Source organism: Gymnoscopelus braueri (genome assembly GCF_963280865.1).
Source record: "Gymnoscopelus braueri genome assembly, chromosome: 7".
Taxonomy (NCBI): domain Eukaryota; kingdom Metazoa; phylum Chordata; class Actinopteri; order Myctophiformes; family Myctophidae; genus Gymnoscopelus; species Gymnoscopelus braueri.
Window position 1 is genome coordinate 31,044,812 of NC_137608.1, and position 21,263 is coordinate 31,066,074.

A 21,263-nucleotide genomic window follows, 5' to 3' on the forward strand; every position below is an offset into this window, starting at 1 on the left:
TAGTAGCTATATTCATGAGTTTTGATCTGCGTGAAATGCCCTCTGACCTGGCACTGGCAGACTATAGGTTATAGCACCAATACTTTGTCTTTGCACTAAAAAGTGTCTCCATTAGCCTGAGCCAGCATTTATCCATGTGTCAAGCACAACCATGGAAAGACTGCATAATAAAAACCGTTGAGGTGAAGTTTTCAGATTTTACATCCTGCAAAACGTCTGGTTCGAGATCAAGCGGCATCTGATTGTAGGCTAGGGCTACTTGACTTCAAAATCACAGCCGTGGGAATACTTTACCATTCAAACATCTGTGTCCAAGGCAGGCCCACATGGGGATGCCGTGCCGTCACTGCGCCTTTTTCCGAGCGTCTGCTGTGTCTCTTTAAACCATTGTTGCCAGGTTCTGCGAGAGAAATAAGCAACCAGGTGTTTGAAAAGAGGCTACAGCTATTTGAAAATTAAATAGCCAATCTGCTATTTTCGAAAAAATATATAAATATATCTTGGAGAGAAAAAATAGGTGAAACATTTTAACAACACACATTTTAACAACACAAATCTTGAATGGGGGGGGGGGGTCCCTATCTGGCACACAATATTGTCAAATGGGGGGATCTGTGTCTACTGACAATTAATTTGGGTTTCCTTGACATGAAGGTTTAAACAACATTAGGAAACAAGCCCAAATAAGCAACTGCTCTTTAGAAACAAGCCCAAAAAACCACAACCACCGATATTGTCAAGCAACTTTACAGAAAAACAAGCCCAAAATCGCTTATAATAAGCGGACATGGCAACACTGCTTTAAACGCAGGCAGTGCTGTTCTGTGTGCGCGGTGCATATCCGCAGGATTTGACAGACGCTTTTTGGGAACGAGAGAAAAGACAGGTCGACTCACGGCAACGACACGCTGCCTGCTGCATCAAATCGGACAGTCGACTGCGACTCTGACCTAAATAGATTAACGGGGCGTTTTAAAGCCTGGGAGGACAACATGTGTAATTGTGGTGTGGAATTTTGTCATCTGCATTGCTCCCTGTTTACCTCTTGGAGCATGTAGTGGTATCTGCGCTACAGCGGGTTATTAAATAGAACTGGGGTTCATTATGGAATTGATAAACTCTTCAAGCAAACCGTTTTAAATCCGGTTAACCAGCAGTGATCCTGCATAATCTACCCCACAAAAGGCAATAACCGACAACAGTTTTTCGACGGTTTGTTGTGCCGTGAAGATTTAAAACAATGTTTGTGAGATGATGATGACCATCAATATCTGAGTTGCATTTTGTGAATTTGGAACCATCTCACATCATCAACTGCTGAATCGGATTGTAAGGCTCGTGTTGACCGTTGGTTCTCTACAAGTTAAGGTATTGTCCACATATACCAAATACTATATTGTCTTTTTAAGAGATGCACTTATCCAACTGTTAATTAATGTACGATAATCACAGCTAGTAGCTTATTTATTAGGCTGGAATTAGGTTAGGCTACTCAACTGCCGTTGTCATGGATTTCACTAGTTTTCATCAACCCCAAGTTATTTTATTTTTTTACATTACCTTTTAGGATAATCTTTGTAATGGGGAATTATTATGAATAAAACGAAACGAAGATAGCCGGCAATTTTTTTTGTGGTCGGTTACTGGAAAGACGGGTTATATATTTTGACCGGAGGAAAGATGCTCAATTTCTTAGTTGGATGACATTATTCATTCGGAGTGTTTGTATCAGTATGTTTGTGTAATCATTTCCACTCGAACCTCACTAAATTGACACTGCTATTGTTTGCTTGAGTAGAATGATAGGTTGCCGCACCAGGCTCACCAAAGTGAGAAGCTTCCTTCACAAACCAGCACTGCCAAGAAGCTCAGGAAACAGGCAGAATTAACGTGCATTTCTCGATCTGTTTTTCTTAGCTTTCACACATTTTATATAGCAACAACTCTGTAATACCCCAGATAGGCCTATAGGCTATACTATATTGCCTATATACTGGGATGATTTCAAATCACGGATATTCATTATTGTATGATGCATGGTAACCCATGCATGAATTTGTCAGAACATGTTAGTCTGCAGCTTTCAGCGAAGAAAATAGGCTATCACCAACTGCCTATCTCATCAGCTCATCAGAACTTTATTGAACTGACTACCATATGGAACCCATCAGCATCCAAGCAGCATGTTCCCCTCCGCACAGTATTGAGCCAACTGGTCCATGTTGAGGGTTTAAAACTGCATTGGCGGAACATAAGGCTCAATAGATCATTAACCAAATTCATGGTTGATATGCTGGTGTTGCAGCAAGTAGAACTCTTGGTTAAAAAAGCACTTAGGGTCCTGCGGCCTTTCACCCAAGCCATGGATAACTAATGGATAAAAGTGTGGGGCTCCCCTGCTTCAAACACTGTAAACACTTGGTAGGCCTTGTGTATATTATATCAAGTATCTGGCAGTAAATACATGACACATCTGGATTCTTACATTCGTTTTAAGCGGTGCCAGCCGTGTGCTGGGCCGTGAAATGACTACCACAAGGTGGGAACAGACTTCAGACATATACTGTATGCCTGTCATTGTGGCAAGAAGTTACACATTCATCTGTGTATGTGATAATTTCCCCTTTGTACACACAAACATGTGCATAAGCTGTCTTTCCTGATATTATGCAGCGTTTTCTAATATGTCCTGTGTTATTTAATTATGTATGCCTTTACTATAAGTGAGCATCAAAGTGCAGTCTTAGGAATCTATTTTTTATGATGCTCCATATGGTGTGTGCTTTTTCTGCAAAGCATGCCACTGAATTGTAAGACAAAAGTTATTGTTTTCCTTCTAAATTTGAATTGGAATTGAGACGAGATTATCAAAGACAGACTTAGCTCTTAGTAGGCTCGGAGTCTTAAAAGTGCCTCAGATATGAAGTCGCTTGTGGTGCTATTGGCCGACCAAGCAGCACACTGAGAAGGCTTTGAGTTCCTTCAGAGCTTATGTGCCTTCCTTATCTCTTCATCCTCTTGGCGACCTCACAGTGACACGTCATGGATCATAATCAATGGCCACAGGCTTCGAAGACTTAAAGCTTGTTTTCTTGTGGTGGTCATTGCTGAGAAATGACACCAGAATAGTGCTGGCTGGCTGTATGTATATGGTAATGGTGTACTTTCTTGTGATATATCATCATCAAGAAAGGATGCCAAGATCCTCATTAGGAGCTGGTATAAAAACTGAGCTGACATGGGCAGTGAGGTGTTGGAACTGTAAAATGTCTCCTTACTTTTTTACCCAGGTATTGTTTGTCAGTTATCACAACCTCTACAGTATGCATGGAGTTGTGAAACAGAGCATGGGAATTTAGGCTTTCACCTCTGCTCTTTCCTTGAAGGACTTTTTGATACAGGATAATTGTCAAGAATCCTGCATGCATATCTCTGGCAGGTTTTCTGCTTATATCAGGATTTACCTTGACACCCTGCTGGATTTGAACCCAACAGGTCTCCTGTGCAAGTGCTGCAATCTTTGCCGCTGAGCCAATAGAGCCTGCCTGCTTGCTCTGGGGAGAAATTGAATTGCCACTTTTGTGCCCATATATGGAGATCTCGATTCTCCGTATCTGTCCGTCTACCGGTTTCCCTTTTATGCCCATATATGGAGATCTCTGTATCTGTTCGTCCTTGGCCCCTTTATGCACACATGGAGATCCTTGATGTCATCGGTACAGTATATTATGCCCATATATGGGCATGTGACAGGGTTAAGTCTGAGTCTTAGAATTACAAAGGCAACTACAAACAATGGCCAACCGCAAAACACATGTTCAACCTTACGGGTCTGTCGCTAGAATTAGCTAAATTGCAATAGGATCAGTTAATCCAGTGCATTCAGTAACATTTACATATTTGAGATCAAATCCGATTCCGATCAGTGAAAGAGTTGTCTGGAGTACACCATTGTGTGTGGCCTGTAGTTCAATGGAAATTGGCTGGAAATGTTCTTTTAATATTTGGAAGACCATGTAAAGATGTATTTGCTTAACAGCCAGGAACTATGCATCTGACATGAAAATGCACTCATTTCAGTCGTAAAATCTATCGACAACAACTGCTGTGACTGAGACCATTGTGATGAGTGCATCTCTCCATGGGAGATGGGATGCAGATTTTTAACTACAGGAATTATAGCATCTCCCAAAAGTAAGAGTTTCAAGAGAAAGTGCTACTGCTTACTTATGGAAAGGGCAAAAGAAAATCAAGTTTTTACAATATGAGCGCTTTAACTGTGTCCACACTGACACTGGTAAAAATAAGACCACTAATAATCTGATCTCTATGACAGTGCTTAAAGCATCTCCCTATCCTTCCTGATTGAATTCCTCAGCCATCAGTTGCAGCTACAGACACTCCTATTACAGCTGATCATCAAATTCAGTAGGTGTATGATAGATAGTACATCCTGTGCCAGCCAGCCCAGCCTGTACAGGAAGATGCTGCTCCTTACACCCAATTGGACCAAAGTGGTTTGAACTGACATACAGTGCCATCCTTAGAGCCCTGCAATCTCACCAGTGGAGATAGAAATGGTTCACAAAGAAAATAAAAGAAACCACACAGAGGACCCGAGTGGGAAGTTGGTCGGATCAGCGATCTCCCAAAAATATTGATAAAACCGCAAATCCCCATATATATTGTAGTACACTGATGTCCTCAAAAGGGCGTCATAGACTGGCCTTAAAATTGGCTAATGGGCAAGCAGGCGGGCCCTATGACTCAGACATAACCATATATAGAGGCTGGCCGGCAGACCACCCAGTCACTATGACTCAGACATAACATAACCATACACGGGGACTACAACATTTACGCCCACAATTGAGACAGTGCCCCCACACAAGGTCTGTTAGAACGATGTACTGCAGCTGTTAATGCAATCCCTATATGAGAGACATCGTAAAATACCGTAATTTCACTGGTTGACTACTGAGGCTGTAGTGATTTCTTTTTTGTGTTCTAAAAAAGTGTCCCATTTGTTTGATTTGTCCTTTTTAATGTGACATACACTGCCATCTCAATATACAACCCACAATATACTATAATATACTAATCAGTGTGTAAAAAGTTCTAGCATCTGAAATCTAAAGTTTAAGTGGTCGCATGGTATATACTTCACAGAGACATCCCTTGAGGTTTTCAATACCCAGATACGTTTGTGTCTCTCATGTATCATTTTTATAGGCAATTTATTTTGGACAATTATCCAAACAGCATCTTGCAAGACTATTTGTATGTTAATACTATCCTGGAGAATTCACTAAGTAGTTGAAAATGTCGGGATATGTCACTCCTCCATTTAGTTGGGTTATTTCCCCAACTTACATTCAGGCAAGTTAATACAACAGCAGTAAACCCACACGTTTTAATTTTTCATGTACCGTCGGAGCTCAGCGGTAGGTTGAAAATTAATATAAGCCTACGAGATGTTCAAAATATAGACATGAACAAAGTCAGTCGGCGCTCGTAAAGACAGTGATGTCACTGAAATGCACTACTTGTCTGTTTGCCGTCTCCCCTCTGCTGTGTTAACATTATGGGTAACCCATTAAAGTGGCAAATTAAATGTGAAACGCATCAACTATTAAGAAAACAAGAAGATATGTTGATAAAGACACTCTATACATTTGGAAACATATTTTTATTCAACTCTATATCGTCTCCAGTTCATGTAGGATCATTTTGAAAGTATTCCTCTCATAGGAATTGCATTGACAGCTGCAGTACATCGTTCTAATGGACCTCGCGTGGCACTGTCTCAATTGTGGGCGTGAATTTTGTAGTCCCCGTGTGTCTCTATGTATATATAATCCGGCCCACGGTGGTCACGGAGCACTCAGAATCCACATCAGACAAAATATTTGAAAACCGCAAATAAATATAAAAAATATATAATTATAGTATATAATGTAATTAAATATTTTGTTCACACAGAAACAAATGTTTTATGGTCATGATTCACCAGGAGCCTGGATGGCTTGGTTCCAGGTTTTAAATAACTTCTATAAATATTTCTGGAAATCTCTATGGGAAAAATTGATGTTTTTTCTATCTGTGGCACCACAAAATGGCCACCACCCAGGCCTGGAATTTCGTCATTTTAGGGGACGAATATATATTTTGAGAGCACAAAGGCCAAATGGTAGGGCAGGAAGGCCATCAAATAAAACGAGATTTTAGTCCATTAAAAGAATTCATTGAATTTGAGGGTTAAGGATTTTAAATGTAATATGTAGACCGTCTCCAACCACTGCAAATGTGATAGTTACCTGTATCAACATACTCTACAGATTGTTTAATAATGTTTTATTTGTATTCATTAAAAGAAGTCCCGGATTGTTGTAGCTTTAACCATAATCAGTGAAATAGCTAGGTCTAAATATGTGAGTGCTTTTGTTTTTCACTCATAAACTTGGTAATGATTTAATACAGGCCTGAATTTCAACAGCCACATTACGAAGTCGGCCTACTATTAGACCTAAAATACTTATGTCTCAGCAGCATTTGTCCATGCATTCATCTTCAGTAGACTCGACCAGCGGTGGCTTCCTAAAATGTGTACTTTAATAATGTTCTTTTGCAATTTGTCCTAATGTTTTGTGTAAAGCATTTTGAATTGCCGCCTTGTTGAAAAAAGGTGTACAAATAAACTTGCCTTGATAAAAAAAATATTTAGCTAAAATTGTGTTCCCAAATTGCATTTATTAAATTCACCAGCAGTCTTATCACTAGTGTTATGATAATACACTGTGTTCTATAGAGGAACAAGGACAGTCAAGGTCCCAGGTGTGGCATCAGTTCTGGTTTCTCTCAGTCTTGCCAGTTCTGAACTTCCAAATGTAGGCCTATGTATAGAGTATGACTCTCAGACCAATGTGAATGGTAAATGTCCAACACTAACAGCTCTGGGGAGTCAGAGGGCTAGCCATGGTGGATATGAATGGGTGGGTCCATGTATGTGTGTGTGAAGGACGGAGTATAATGGCACCACAGATGTAAAAGTATAGATCGCTCATAATGCGTGTTGGAGTTTGTGTTTGACACAGAAGCACAGCACTGTGAATATCCATTCAAAAACTACATATATTTATAAGAATGGCTCAATCTGTAATTGTTCACCTTGAAATGCAGACCTGTTTGCTTGTTCTTTCTTGAAGTCAATCTCAGCTGCTCAATGAGGCCTCTGTTTGTGCTAAGTGGCTGGGCTCTGTTTTCTGTACCTGGTTTAGCAATGGGGCGCCACAGGGCAACTCCCATCCCTTTAGACTTTTAGTTTACTGGCTCCGCTTTCACTAAATTGGTGGATAAAGAACATCGTTACTGGCGCCAGTGTGTTGCTCGGAGGGTTATTTAACTTTGGCCAATGTTTGCCCTCAAACCAAAGGCCCATTGATGTTTTACCCACAATTTAAAAAGCCCAGTCATTTTAGTTGAATTATAGCACATTCTGCAAATTAATTCCCCCATTAAAGTGATTAGTAATAGCTTCATAGGCTGATGAACACTGGAGCATGAGGGAAAAAGATACATATTATTTGATGAGTATTTTGTCTTCTGATATTTTGTGCTCTATGAATATATATTCTATTTTCCCTCGGACGAGCCCTCCAGCAGTGTTTCCAGTCATCTCAATCCTCTATGCATCTGGCTAGCTTGCCAGTACATTCCGCCCAAGCGTCTTTCTTTAGTATGTCCCAATTCGTTGCTGCGAGATGCCCTCATGATTGATGCCTGTGTGTTGGCTTCCACAGCACAAGTTTGCTTACTGGGAGCTCCTGGTGTCTGTGGCAATGACTGACTAGCCTCGTTCATGTGGATGCTATCTTCTCAGTCACCTTTGTTAACCCCCCATACAGATGCTTGTTGGTGACGTACTTGTTCTGCTAGATGTGTAGTACTGCATGCAGCATTCTAATGTAGCATGGATCCATCCAGGGACTTCTGCAGGGCAGGCTTCAGGGTCCAGCATTCACAGCTTTTTAGTTGAATACTGTGAGGATGGCCGCCCTAGTGTAACGGCCGTTGGAGCATACGCCTTTCATGCGGAAGGTCGTGGGTTTGAACCCTGCCTGGGGTCGATGTCAACAAGGGCATGCCGTCACAACAGGTTCCTAGCGCCAAATCAAATGGGTTCAGATTTGAGCCTGCAGGAGTCGCTTCTGAAGCCTGTCCTGACGTAAAAACAGATGATGACTGTGTGGACATCTACTGATGTAAATGATATTGGCTTGAACACAGAATAATAACCAAAATAATCTTGTATTTTCTTTGTCATCGGGCATGCAGTTCCTTTTTTTTAAGGTTTCTGTAGGTTTGTGAATTTGACATTATAGTCATATCAACATGATGTCCCTTAGTGATATCCTAGTTTTTAGATAATGTTATTGTGATATGACTATATACATTATACAGATGGTACTATGAAGAAGAAGATTTGGAAGGCAAGAGTTTTCGATAAGCCCTGTTCCCAGTACAGCAGGATTCTTGGTATGATAAAGGCAGTGCAAGTGGAGCCCCCTCGGGGTCTGTCATGGTTCAGATCTCCCTCATGCTTACTGGGCCCTAATGAGGCTGTCACAAATTTTGTCAATTTGCAGTGACATGAAGTACAAAATCGAGATGCATCCCAGACTGTTCCATCACATTCTCCTCATATTGCAGTATCACCATCCAGTAACTGGATATTCACGAGTTAAATGACTAAAGTACACTTGGATATGCCCTACTGCATGGAGTTAGTCATTAAAGTATAAATGTGCGACATTCCCATGATAATTCTGTGCTCTATAATTATGCCTACTGGGATTTCATCAGAAAGATGTGAAGCAGTAGCCAAGTACTGTCTATTTATATAACACTCCTTTATCTGTCCATTATTACACATAGACCTACATGTTCTTACTGTAATCTCCAGCTATGGAAGCATCAAATTGGCTGAGTTTAAGTCTGGTTAAGACTGTGATAGGGGCCCCGCTTCACAAAAGCTAATAGTCTCCATCTGTCAGTGAATGTCCAGGTTGGCAGATATGTTTGGTGGCGATCGTAGCACGCTCGCTTGGTCAGCCACAAGTCTGTCTCTATGGCACGTCAACATTCATCCTTTGCCGGTGACTGCGCATGTGTCTTTGCTGGGTTACATGCCTGCAGGGGGGGATACAATGACTCAGCTCCAGATCCTTTGCAGTGCTTCACTGACTCCTGGTTCAAGCGTCCCCTTGTCTGCCAATCACAGCAACTTACATGAGGCCTTGCTTGCTGCAAGGTTAGACTGAGGCCAAAACACTGGTGGCATTCTCTGCTGTGTAAGCTTCTCTATGCAGCATTAGTCATGGGGAAACACAGCCTTGGGCTGGTTGCAAGGATTATAGTGGTGGTGGAAAATGATCTGCGTCTTCCGATGCTTTAATCAGGCTTCAGACTCTAAGTGCCTAATCTGTGTTTTAAGTTTAAATAAGTAAGTTCCGTTAAATTCCATTTAATGGAACCATGTCCTGTTGGACAGAAGTGCATTATAATCTGCAGGGAGAAGGATGATTGAGAGCATGAATTCAACACTGTACTGTACACAGTCACTCTAAATCTGTCTTTCTTTGTCCTTGTCTGTTTGCATCTTTACACGGCACGCACGCACACACATACACGCGTCACGCGCACACACACAGATACACGCGCACAAGCGCACACACATACACATTCTCTCTGGTCTCCCACGGGTTGCTAAAGCAGGACAAGAATACTGTGAGCATGTCTTATTTTATTCATGTACTGTAGGCGAGGCTGCACCACTGAGGCTTGCTCTCTTCAGCAGTCAGAGTGTCTGTATACACACAAGATTACCCTCCCTTTTGTCACACACACACACACACACACACACACACACACACACACACACACACACACACACACACACACACACACACACACACACACACACACACACACACACACACACACACACACACACACACACACACACACACACACACACACACAAGTGCATACATATTATCATATTCCCCAGTGTATGCACATAACCGCTCGGCTAATGCAGAAGTGTCCCTTACCCAATTTCCTTTTTGTGTCATGAAAACCAACAGCAACCTTAAAAGCCTGCGGTTAAGGCCAAACATATACACACATACATTTTTCTTCCAGTCATAGACAAAATAGCCTGTGTGATATTAATTTGATACTGTGTTGTTGAATCGAGTTGTTGATGGACCCAGCACCCTTCTTTTGCAATGTACCGGTTTTTGGGTATTAATATCATATGGAAAAAAGGGAAGGATATGCACATCCCCACTGTTTCTTTAACACAGTGCTGGACCCAAAAATAATCGAAAAAATGGAATATCCGCACACGATGGGCTGCTCTCCCGTTTTTTTTAAAATTATTTTAACCAAAAGTGAACAACGTTTCGTATTAATACGTTATCGTATTAATATCAACTAGGATTCACCATGATGTTTGGAAGGAAATGAAAGGACAGGACAGAGTAGAGGTAGTTAGTTGATCATAGACAACAGTGGTATTGAATATATACTCTATGAACAACAAAGTCAGATGCAAATACATAGTTGCAAATAGACTTTTGGTGCTGATAAGACCCCATGCTTCAGTGGCCATTTTGCAAGAGATGCTTGCAGAGTACCCTATCCCTGCCTCCCACTAGTCAAATGGGTTCATCCTGTCAATTGCTCTCAGTTCACTGGTTAACGGGACCAATACCCTGCCTCGCATTTCAGATCATTCTGCATGAAAAGAAAAAAACTCTTGTTATGTAATCTGGATAACAGGACCAAAACCCCGCCTCGCATTTCAGATATGCTGATAGATATACTTCTACAAAGAAAAACTATTTATGTCATCTAATAGACGAATGCTTTGACCATAGTCTAAAATATGCAAGCCAGTTCTCGATCAAAAGCCAAGCATCACGCCTGCAGGGCAAGGACTTTGGTGTGCTTGCAGCACTGGGACAACAAATTAAATAAGGTGGCATCAGGTGTATTGCCACTTCAGTTTTTCCACCCTGGAGAATGAGGTGAATCAGCTCAATTCAAGTTGATTGATTGATAGATTTTTTGAGCACAGAATAGCTGTATGTTCTCCTAATTCCTGTTGCTTCTAACTTTGCCTCATGCTAAGACCGCAATACGCAATATGCTTTTCCAGGAACATACTTTACATCCAGGATGTATTGTTTGATGTAATCCTATATGGTGCACTGTGGATCGCCCTTTCCCTCGACAATGTGCAGAACATGCCGTAATCCTCCCATATTTATTGACCTTAAACATAAATATTTCAGCATTTCTGCTTCATTGCTGATAGTGACAGTGAGAGAGAGACAGGAAATGCCAGGAGAGAGACAGGGGATGACATGCAACAAAGAGTCTTGGGTTGGATTCGAACCGAGGTCCGCTGCAGGAAGGACTACAACCATATTTTTTTGTGTGTGTCTCACACACACACACACACACACACACACACACACACACACACACACACACACACACACACACACACACACACACTCTATATAAAAATATTGTGTGTGTATATATATATACACTGTATGTACTCTTACTAGGTGAGCCCCTCATATCTATTTATTTTAATGTGCTGTAAAACATTAGGCTGTCTAGCATACATGTATGAGGTATATGGGATTGTGTTTGAATCAAAACACTTTCAAGTTGTTAGCGTAATTGTGAATGTGCTGTTTCAATGGATCAACATCCAGAGCAACTGTAACTAAAGGGCAATACATGCTCCTTCCAATGTCTCCTTCTGATGTCTGAAAAGACCTGTTTCAGACAGGCTTTCCAAACTAGTTTGGCGAGCAGAAATGTTCTGAGACCACCCATCAGAATTTATGAATGACGTCAATTTGTAGTTGACTCCCTTTCTGAAAACTTTGGAAGTAGCATGTATTGTGTAGGTCAAGTGCAAGGCCACATTGTGAATGCCACAAGGAAAGGAAGGTTTTGTCCAAAGGGAAGTAAAGATTTATGGACACTGCACTCTTGAGATACAGCTGGCAAGTTTAAGCCTTATCTCAGCGTGCGTGTGCGTGTGTGTCCATTAGTTTACTATTTATGAACATTCTATTTGATTAGATTTTTTCTATTTCATGTAATGCTGCTGGAATTGTTTTATTTTATCTTGTTTAGTAAAGTACATTAACCATGTTCAGAAAGCCAATATATCGTTGCTGTCCGGCAGAAACCAGCTAACTCCATTTTTCCGCTTTTGCATTTTTCCCCCCATAAATCAGTGCTATTGAACACCCTTTATGTCTGTGTGTTGATTAAAAAAATATTGAACCAATGAAAAGTATTAAAAAGTGCTTCTGACAAAACAAAACCTCTGACAAAACAAAACCAGCTAACTCCATAGACCCCTTAACAGACGACGTCACACTGGTTGCAAGCGTCATACTGCGCAAGCGTCAAACCCATTCTGTCAGGTCTCGCTAGGGCGCGCAGCACTCGCCAACACACAAGAGGGGGTTGGGGTGTGCTGAAACCAGCGCACCCCGAAACAACAGGTTGAGAATTGATTGCATGAAACAATCACCTGTGCCTCCAGTCTCAATGTTGGTAAACAAATAATTGGTCTATTGGATCCTCAAACTTTCTGCTAAACCAGCTAAGTCCAAAAAAGGGGGTGAGTTAACTGGTTTTGCTGACTCCAAGCTCCACCCCCTTTTGACCTCCAACCTCATTGTGAGCTTTGAGGTCCATTCAGCTGTTCTTATGATGAATGATGAACAAAACCTCCTAACTCTACTTTTTGTTTTGTTTTTGTCATTTCCTGATTGAACATTTTGGAGTTAGCTGGTTTCTGCCGGACAGCAGAGATATGTAATTAAGTAAGCAAATTAAATAACCACTAATAAACATTTCAGGAAGAAAAAAAGCAATTTTAGTCGACATTTTCAGTGCCAGGTGGACTGTTTTAGGCTAAATGGACCTGGAGGAAGGAAGATGGCCATATACAATATTGCATTTTTTAACAGTACAGTATACAGCAGCTCTAGGTCATAAATACTTTAGTGATTTACCCATACAGGTGAGTGGTCTGTAAATTATTAATTGGAGTGGTTCAAAAATACATTCTATACACACCATCAAGGCATCCTTGTATAATTATGGTAAACAGTCACTATTTGACAAAGTTAAGCATCGTTCTCTAGTGTGTAACTGTTTAGTTTCCTGTTTGTCCAAGATGGAAAAACAAAGTAGGTTCTTCTCAGTTAATAAATAACTGCATTTCTGAGTAACGCTAACGTGTTAGTGTTTCTACACTTTTCAGTGCGTAGTTGTTCCACAGTTCAATCATGTGCTGCTGAAAATTGCCTTGATTTCTGAGCAATCCATTGTGAAGGGAGGCATTTCCTATTTCCCTCCTTGTCTCTTCTTTTTCATTGACTACACACTTGCTATAGCCCTCTACCGACTAAAAGCAGAGAACACTGAAATTCAGAGGAGAAATGGGAACATTCTCTTTTAATTAAGTAGTGCAATGCTCTGTGGTTAGTGGAGGTGGGGGGGAAGAGAGCAGGAAAAACTCTTGAAAAAATACAGATATTCTGTGGGCCCTGAATGAAGATCTTTGTATGGTTGGATAGTGGAGGATCATTCGATCTCCCATTGACAGCCACTCTCCATTCAGCAGAACTGCCGAATAATTGCTTCTTTTAGAGAGCCATTAGAGACTGAGGGCCAATTCATTCCATTGTCTCCCAAATGTTCATCTAGATAACCAACCAGGAACTGGAAGCAGTGGCGATTGAGAGTGGGCCTGAAACACACAGCCACGGAATCTGAGCTATTTCTCCTTGTTTTAGGGCTCCATGGTGGCACATACAGTTATGAAAGAGTGCCAGAACTCTCCCTTATTGTCAATGAGATTTTTTGTTCTGTGCCTCTCTCAAAGTGTGAAGGTGGAAGGGTTGCCCTTCCGGAATTCTCCCACTCTCCATCCCGCTCTCCCTCCCATGGACACAATTTTAATGCTCTATTCTGTGGAACAAAAAGACTGCTGATTCAGCTTCTGTGGAAATGGTCGGTGCAGCCTCCTGTTTTGAGCCTGCTTAATTGCACGTCTCTGCTCTTGGGTACTTTCTGTAATCAAAGGAAAGCTATTAACATTGTCCTCCCCTTTTCTCCATATCAACCATATGCTGTGGAGATATTCATGCTTACCAGTAAAGAAGTTTTGCTTCATTACAGCACTACGGCTTAACATTACTATGCACTGGTTGAAAGAGAGGATTACAATATTTTGTGTCCTTTTAATTTATGTCTTCTCTTTCAGAATAAAAGGTCACCAGTGTGCTTAATGGACCATTGAGTATTATAAGGATTACAATGAGATTTTTCTCTGCCACTCTGGGCTTAATATTTAATCTTTATACAGTGTGCCTAAAACCTCTTCCTCTGATTGGACTATTCTAGTGTCCCATTGCCAAATGCATGGTCATTTGTAATTAACCTTAGGCCTTTGCAAAGTTTAAATGGTGGTGCCAATGAAAGCATTTGCTTCTTGGCAACATTAGTCAGTCCACACTCATATCTCTCATGAAGAATGAAAGAAAGTTATTTAAGTGGAAAGTTTTCATCAACCTAAATTAATCAAAGATAAAGCAAATACCCACCCCAGAGCCAAACGTCAGCTGAGCTAATACACCTAAGGTTTTCAGTAACCAGCTTTTGAAGTCTGCTTGCTACAGTCTTTTTTTTTTTGCCCACAATTTTGTAACCCATTTTTTCACCCAGTGCCAATTATCTAAGTAATCCTGGGCGCTACACTCCCTCTGCCAGCCTAGGGAGAGCTTAGAGCCGAGCTCATGCCTCCTTCAATGCATGAGAGCTAGCAAGCTGCTTCTTATCACCTGAAAAGGGGGAGGTTCCCTGGTTAGACGTAGCGCGTGGAAGGAACACGTTATTCCAACCAGTTCCTTTCCCCTCCATCAAGCGCCCTGGCTGACCAGGGGGAGGCAGTATAGAGACCAGGATTACTGCATGTTTTTGTGAGGGTACCTACCTACCCTAGGAGACACGGGGAGAACATGCAAACTCCACACAGAGAGGCCCTTTTGCTTGCTACAGTCTTGAGGAAATTGTGGTTGACACTACTTGAAATAACAGACTTGTAACTGAAGATAAAGTTACAGTATTGTAATGTAATGTTTCCTCATATTAGCAATGTAATCAATCATAACTTCAAAGTCAGCATTCATTCATCTTGGAATGCGAGAGATGTAGTTTTTGTCTTTTGAATGAAATACACATTTGTTTTGGTTACACAGTAAGGGTACATAAAATGCCATACATTCATGCATGAATTCATGCATTAATACCTCATTATCAGGAATATCAATGATTTCGCAGTGGATCATGCATGTCCTCATGCATGCACATTACAGAATTAACCAACGTAAGTACATCATTGGGAATCATGACTTATTAAGCATGTTTTCTTCTTAGCAGTTAATAACTACATGGAATGAACAAAAATCAGCCCACCACAGCGCAGAGCACATGTAGGCTATTACGTTTTAGGCATTATCTACTTATGTGTTCATCATGATTTTGGCCGTTGAAATAAAGTGGTGAATTGGTCTTCATTTAGGACTAATGTACTGTATGTTATGTTAATGATTAAATATAATGATAAAATTAAGTATTATCAGCATTAGCTGCTCAAAAGAGTTCATTCAAATAAAGGTGTGAACTATTTGACTTAGCATATTTGATCATCACTATCGATTACATTATCAGATATTTGGAACAAATACAAACATATATAATCTGACATTATACGTATATTAGGCTTAAAGGGAGATCAGTTCACCACCACTATATTTCAAGGGCCACAAACATGATGAACTCATGAGCAGATTATGCTTAATAATTTAAACCCTATATACTTCCCCCATGGGTCTATATGAGCCCCTCTATATGAACCCCTTTCCTCTCTACACCAAACCTTAAGCAAAATCTACTTCACCCAATGTTTGCCCTAGAATAAGGACACTAGGGTTCATGTGTTCAATCTATAAAGTTGACACTGAGTGCCTATGCTGGCACTAAGCAATTGTGGACATGTGCTACTTCTACAACATGGCAAACCTTCCTTTCAATTGATGTGACACATCAGATCCTTGACCATGACCAACATTCAAAGTTTATGTTGTGTATATCTGTTCCTTGCTTATGTGCATTTTTATGAGAAGCCACTCCCACCACCACAACCCCCTTTGGCCAATGAGTGTGAAAAGTTAATCAGTTCTTCCTTGCCCCCATGCCCAAAGGCAAAGCTTTCCACAAAGTTTTATGCAAATCCGTTCATACTTTTTTGGAGATATCCTGTTAACAGACAGACAAACAGAATGGGGTGAGGACCCCCCGTCCAACTCTGTTGATGGAGGTAATGATGTCTATCACTTAATACATGTGCTTTGTGCTGTGGTGGGTTGACTTTGGTTAAGTTCATGAGGATATGAATGTGGCACTGTGTAATTTCATGATTATTCATGTGGTATTAATGGAAGAAGTAATGCATTTTCATACAACCTTACAAATTATTTTCTTAGTTTTTGTCACAAATAGTAATTGTATTAAATTAAAATTTAAATAATTACAGTGGTCTTCCATCAAGAAGATTGTAGATGTCTTCGAACTTCTAGGGGAAGGGGAAGTTTGTCCATATACTTTTTTTAATACTTTTTTCTACCTAAAAGTGGCAGGGCCATGTTGACATGCAGGCGGGCTTGGTGTCAGTGTACAGTGTTTTTATGTAATGTAATTTCTGCAGAAACTATTATGTAGAAAATTGTAATAGAACTAGTATTGAATTATAATAGAACTAGAAAAAGTGCTCCTCGGAGCACAGGTCTCCGCCTGGTCAGGTACGTTATTGTGGCCTCCTGGTGGCGCTATAATAGGCCAATGTGAAAAGGGTGCCATTTCTTCTTAGACCTTTCACGGCAATCGGACACTGCATTCATGATTTGAGGCATTTTGTGCCAAAAATGTGTTTTGCTAAATTAGACCTGCTGGTGGCGCTATAACAGGCCAATGTGAAAAGGGTAGCATTTCTTCCTCGGCCTAGTGGGAATGCGCGTGTGAAATTTCACGGAAATCGCAAGCTGCGTTCATGATTTTGAGGCATTTTGTTCAAAACCAAACCTGCAAACTTTGGAAGCCAACCTTAGCCAATCAGGATGGAATATGGAAAATCGGACAGATCCGTGTTGATCACATGACTATAGCTACTGTGTACTGATTCGCGTGATGTTTGGATAAAATCTGTAGGAGTAATATAAAAAAATTAGTTTTGCACAAATCGGCCTCCTGGTGGCACTATAACAGGCCCATGTAAAAAATGTGGGGCAGAGGTTCTGAATTGGCATCCAGGGAATGTGTGTGTGCACAGTTTTGCAGCGACCGGGTCAACGGTACCGGAGATTAGCTGCTCACAGACAGATGGATGGACGGACGGACACACGGACGGACGGACGGACACACGGACAGGGGGTAAAACAACATACTCTCTCGTCATGCCTTTCGGCCTGGCGGAGACAATGAACTGCACGTGGTCGTGGACTATAGTGCATAATATAGAATAATAATTGTTTGTGGACAGATGCAGCCTGATAAAGAAGTCTTTACATAATTTAATAACTCAGCAGCGGTTCCGGTAGGAGACACAAAGAATCTCCTTTGTGTCTCCTACCGGAACCGCTGCCTACCGGTCCGCTGGTTATCAAAGTAAGTGGCTTAGGAATGCGACAAAAAAAAAATATCCATGAATTCAAGTCTCCATGGGGTGACTAATCGATAGAAAAAAAATATTTTTGGGGGTGAACTATCCCTTTAAGCTTCAGAGGACCTGCAACTATCTTGAGATTCTCCAGAATGTCTCCACTGATGGTCTTCCAGAGGCTTTGAGTAGTCGTTGGTAATTAATTGTCTCGGGCGCCAAGCCAATCATTATAGCCGGCACACACCAGGATCAGCCACCGGTCTAATTAAAATCGTTGGCATGAAGTTGAGAAGCCAGGGCTCCAGCACCCGTTGTGGCAACATTTGCCAGATACAAAAGCAAAGAGAAGTAATTGGTTTGGCACATTGAAACAGTGGCACACAGCACTGGTCATGGGTCATGCACTCCTCTAAGAGTTGCCATCTGTGTTGGTTGAGCTGTTTTTATCACAGAGTGGTGTGAGTTTGGCATCTAATAGATCCTTATGACCATTTTCATTACATCTGTATAGCACAGTACTGTTTTAATAATATATTGTGTCAAGGAATTCCTGCCTGCCTTCATTGTTTGGTTCATGACACATTTATACGCGCACGCACGCACATGCATGCATATGATACGCACAGATATACTATAATATACTATGCAGAAGCACAGTGCAATGCTAAATCCATATTCGATTAAATGCTTTCCTCTATACATAATAGAATGGTACACACAAGCTTTATTTCTGACAGCATCAGAGGGAATCCACATTCAAATAAATTCCCTTGAAAACCTAACTGTATTCCAAGGGTCTGACTCTGAACTGTCCCATCAGCTGAGTTTGCATGATGTACAGCAGGGGACATGCAAACCCCCCCGTTGTAGATCTGACGTAAACATCACTGGGGGAGGAATGTGATCTTTAGCTTGATTTGATTTAACAAACGCAGCTAATGCACACTGGCAGGCCAAACACCAGGATAGCGGAAAGACGGGCCCCAGGGTGAGGGGAAGGTCAGGGTTGTTAAACAGGACACTGCAGCTACAGCATGCCATTAACCCTTATGTTGTCTCCGTCACAGCAATAGAGGACAGCTTACCTGGATCCTTGTTGTTAGTCTACATAACCATATTGCTACAGTATTCAACTGATGAATGAATGGATGGATGGATGGATGATTTTATTTTGTCATTGAACACAAGTGTACAACAAAATTATCTTAATGACATCAATCCAATGCAGTAAGAGCGATAGAATGCATATAATATATTGACCACAAATACAGTAGAGTGAGGAAGAGAAAGTGAGAGAGGGAGAAAAAAAATTGAGAGACGGAGAGAGATAGAGAGAAAAGATTCATGAACAATTTCCTCTCCTACTGACAGCTGGTGCCAGAGCACCTGATACCCTCTTGTCCTTTTGGGTTCTAAACTTTTGAGTGCTGCAGTAATGAGTGTGTTTCCGCTCTCCATTACGGTTAATGACTACTATCAGTAGAAACATGCCAGAGACCAGAAGTTGCCTCACTGGCCTGTTGAGCCCACCGTCCCCTTTCCAGCCCCCAGTGTCATCTCACAGCAATGTTATTTTACTGTTATCACTGTTGTATTCCTCTGTCGTGTGGGGAAGAACGACTGCCAAGTCCAACACAAGCCATGGGAGGGTGTTGATTCCATCTAATGCAACTCAGCTGGAGGGAATTGCGCTGGGGAGCTGAAGGTCTAAAATTTTAAAAAGCCTCACCCAGTTGCTCAAGAACTGAAAGGAGTGAAAGGGGGTCCTTTTTTGGCAAGCTAAAGACAAAGGAATGGAAATTAAATACATATGGACAATTCAAGCCAAACCACATATTTCATGCTCTCCCTGGGAAAATAGCATTCTGGGTTTTGGGATCTGTCTGCTTCTCCAGTGTCCATACTGTATCATCTTGACATTTGCAAAGGAGAAATATTTTAGAATAATGCAGTAACAGAAGGCCCGTTTGTCCTTCCAAATTATTCCAAGTGATGCTCACATATATTGAGGAAACAAAGCCTCTCTTGTACTTGCCATGAACATCAGCTTTGGGTTATTTCCATCTTGACTATTGACCATAGTCATATTCGGTGTGGGAAACAATCCAGGTCCTGTGGGACCGTCATAGGTGAGTGTAGCCCCAGCAGGCATGGGCCTGTTCCTGGTCAATAAGTCCCAGGGTAGAGATGAAGAATATTTATGGACTGACCCACAGCACTATTTGCCCATGGCGCAAGCTGAGCTGGCTGTCGGCCTGGTCGGCAAAGATTAACTTTGACACCCACTCCCTCCTAAATCCACTCTGATTAAATATTTGCTGGCTCATTTAATATGAATGTGAATTAATGACCAGTCAGTGAGTTTACGTCTACTCCACTTGAGTAATGGCCATGATTTGGGTACAAGAACCCCACAGCACCTCCAATCCCTGGTGTGCCTTACTTTTTCTTATACATTTTATAACCATGCAAATGTCACATTCTGACTTTAATCCAAAATTCTCCCTTTGCAGCGCTGGAAGTTCATAAAGTTCAGCTGCACTGCCGTCAGCAGTGCACACAAGTATGGGGAAGTTATGATCACTGACCTTAATGTGCAGCACTGCAGACTTATGGGAGAGCTGCCTGTGTGCTGGTCTCCACTCTGATGAAAGAAGCCATACAACTCCAGTCTGTGCCTCACTGTCTACTCTGAAACCTCTGAAGTGTGTATGCACACTCATGTTGCTGTTACTTGATCCAGCAAATTAGTCCTGAGTAGAGTTCAATTTCATTTTCGTTTGTTAGTGGACATAAATAATTAAAATTAGCCCTGTTTGTCGGTCTACTATGTGTTACCTGTGTCTGAGGGAGAGTGTGTGGGCAGTGGTGTTCCTATTTAGTCTCGCGTAGCCAGACGATCAGAGATCTCTGCCTACTGACATGTCTGGGGAAATTTCATTGAATGGGCTTGGACGCCAGCGAAAACCAGCGGTAACAAACTTATGCCTATTGCTTTGAAACCAAATCCTGATCTATCTATCCCATATGAAGGAAAGCCCCTGAAGTCTTTGCATTGGTTCTGTGGCGCTTTTTTAAATTTCTGAATTGTTTCCACCCAGTTTGAACCCATTCATTGAATTTAGATAGGCGGAGATCTCTGATCATCTGGCTACGCGAGACTAGTCCCTACAGTATGTAACTTTCTCCATATTCTATATTTTTACAGACAGAACTGTACCTTCTGTACAGATACTGATCCTGTAGTGAGGAAGAAGGATCACTCCTCTAAAAGCTGCAACATACAATCTAATTTGTGCCTGCTTGCTAATGACCACAGGTCCTCAACCCCAGGGGGGCAGACAAATAACGAATTTTCAGGATCTTAACACTGCCTGAGGAGGCAGCGTTTAGGGAGTATGGCATCTCGAATACAGTGTTGATAGACCAGGATTGC

The 21,263-nt window shown here is 41.4% G+C and overlaps 1 protein-coding gene across 1 annotated transcript in view; it reads left to right on the forward strand.

Moving 5' to 3' along the window:
* The first annotated feature begins 857 nt into the window (after positions 1–857).
* The window catches only part of wscd2 (WSC domain containing 2), a 56,656-nt gene continuing 36,250 nt past the window's right edge, over positions 858–21,263 (forward strand). The window contains exon 1 of the mRNA XM_080432583.1: positions 858–1,368. The gene's annotated coding sequence lies outside the window, so the exon portion shown is untranslated. The remainder of the gene's footprint in view (positions 1,369–21,263) is intronic.